Source organism: Etheostoma spectabile, chromosome 6, assembly GCF_008692095.1.
Source record: "Etheostoma spectabile isolate EspeVRDwgs_2016 chromosome 6, UIUC_Espe_1.0, whole genome shotgun sequence".
NCBI classification, from domain to species: Eukaryota; Metazoa; Chordata; class Actinopteri; order Perciformes; family Percidae; genus Etheostoma; species Etheostoma spectabile.
The window spans coordinates 20,189,801-20,192,044 of record NC_045738.1 but is presented as its reverse complement, the minus strand read 5'-3'; the positions used below and the strand labels follow the sequence as shown (position 1 = coordinate 20,192,044).

Genomic DNA, 2,244 nt, shown 5'->3' with positions numbered 1-2,244 from the left:
TGGTAGCTGTGCAAGAGAAATCTCAATCATTCCCAATCAGCAGAGACGGAGAGCGTGGATATGTAAAGAGATAACAGAGGCACAGGCTAATTACTGCTAACTAACATGCTAGTTATTAGTTAACATTAGTAATTAAACCTAAACAGGTAATGCAAGTCAAAACTTCCTATAACCATTCCAAGGACTTCAAAGCTGTTCAGTTAAGGTAAATTAAACTGCAAAAAATAAAAAAACACTGCACAGTTCCTTCCCCTTTAAAGAAATATTACTGTTCATATACTTAACGTTTCTTTAGACATTTACTGGCAGGTTAAGGTTTATTATTTATTATTAGGTCTGTGATGAAGCTGCAGTTTATTTAAAACACAACTTCCAAGAAGAACCACCTCGTACGGCACATAAATACAAACAAAATTTGGGGTTTGAAAAGCTTTAAGTTTGCGGTTTATGTTTTGAAAAGACTTTTCTGGTAGTATTAAGAGTCTAGTATGTTTTAGGATACTCTGTTGTACAGATGGAGGGATGTATTTGTAATACCATGGACAAAGGATTACCTCTCTGCAGTTTTACAAATCCAACCATTCTTTGAGCCAACTTATGTTTTTCTCCCTTTTCCCCCAGCAATTATTTCATTTCCTTTCTATTCTCTATAATTAAAATATTAGGGTTAAATCATCATTTGTTACATGTATCTTCTAAGCGTATCTTCTGAGCTTTGACATGGAACAACCAGTAGTTACCAATGAATAAAGTTGTGGTGGTAAAAAGCAGCTTTTAGCTTTTGGGAATGTAGAAAACCATGCGGTTTGTTTTCCTGTGACAGGCGGTCAGTCGAGGAATGAACGTCTTGTAAACACAGGACAGGACATGGACGCCTCGTGTGGTTTTACACTCCGGGGGTTGAGGGCGGATGTTTGTGCTTCTGCAGCACCAGGCATCATCAAAAGCAGATGGTCAAAAGAAGTTTCCACTACAGCCCGGCCGATAAAGGATTTTTAAGACCGATACGATACAAATATTTGATTATGTAAAAATGCAATATTCCTATAAATTGGCAAATTTCAAAAACAAAAATCCAGAAACGTGTAACAAAACACACAGATTTCCCTAACATTAGTTATGTAAATGAGCTGTATTTATATAGCGCTTTTCTAGTCTTAACGACTACTCAAAGAGCTTTTACATAGTACAGGATACATTCACCATTCACACACATTCACACACTGTGGCCGAGGCTGCCGTCCAAGGTGCCACCTGCTCATCAGATAAACACACACACACAGGTTAATTTAATATATGGCACAACTTGTATTTCACACACTGGCAGTTAAAAGTGTCAGATCCTAAAATCGACGATGATGAAAACAACCAGATGTAAAGCAGGCAAAGGTCACAGAATCGTCAAACCTGTGTTGTGTTGGGTTTGCTTTTATGCAAACCAAAGATACGGCTGTGACACCCAGCCTCACACTGTGGAGGCTGGGTGCCAATGCTGATAACAGCTCACTTACAATGACCCAATGACAGGAGGTTACCTGCCAGGGAAATTACAAGCATTAAATCGATAAATGTTAAGTCTGCAGCCAGAACATTTGACTGCTGGGGTGGCCACTTTGAAATCGGACTGATCTGTTTCTATTGTAAATGATGAAATATGAAAAGTGGCAGCTGAATTTGCTTTGTGAGTGTCTATTGTGTCTGTAGACAGCAACTACAAATATGCCCCTCTACAGGTGGAGCCAAATGACTCAGACATGAGTCATTATACGTTCCAGTAGATTTACAGTTGATAGAAACGCCCTGCAACAAAAACGTTGTATAAAGTTGTATAATATCTTTCTATGTATGTAAAAAAAATATTTTCTCACATAGGCATTTGAGTAATGGTGTTAAAGTTTAAAAGACATTAAATAATTGCCTTTGTTAGGTCGCTATGCATTATTTATTAACTATAGCCAAATATAATCAAGAAAAGTCACAAATTGCTCTTGGAGAATTCAAACGGTTGTCCTGTGTGTAGGCCTGTAACAAATATTAGATCATTGTGTTATAACAATTATTTTTACTTAAATCGCCTTTTCTTTGTTTAATCGCAATTCAATGTTAACATTTGTCCTAAAGGGTACATGTGTTGATGGTAATAGTCAATTTTATGATCATTTAAGAAAACAACACAATGTTTAATGATAATAAACAGACTTTTTGCTTTTCTAACTCAAACATTAGGTATAATTCCCTATAAAT

At 36.5% G+C, this 2,244-nt stretch overlaps 1 protein-coding gene and 1 long non-coding RNA gene across 2 annotated transcripts in view; one reads left to right on the top strand and one right to left on the bottom strand.

The window, feature by feature from the left end:
- LOC116691505 (uncharacterized) overlaps positions 1-1,856 on the top strand; it is a 15,990-nt gene extending 14,134 nt beyond the window's left edge. Inside the window, exon 3 of the long non-coding RNA XR_004332493.1 lies at positions 1,825-1,856. This is a non-coding gene — a long non-coding RNA (uncharacterized LOC116691505). The remainder of the gene's footprint in view (positions 1-1,824) is intronic.
- nt5c3a (5'-nucleotidase, cytosolic IIIA) overlaps positions 1-2,244 on the bottom strand; it is an 18,862-nt gene that overhangs the window by 14,555 nt on the left and 2,063 nt on the right. The window lies entirely within an intron of this gene.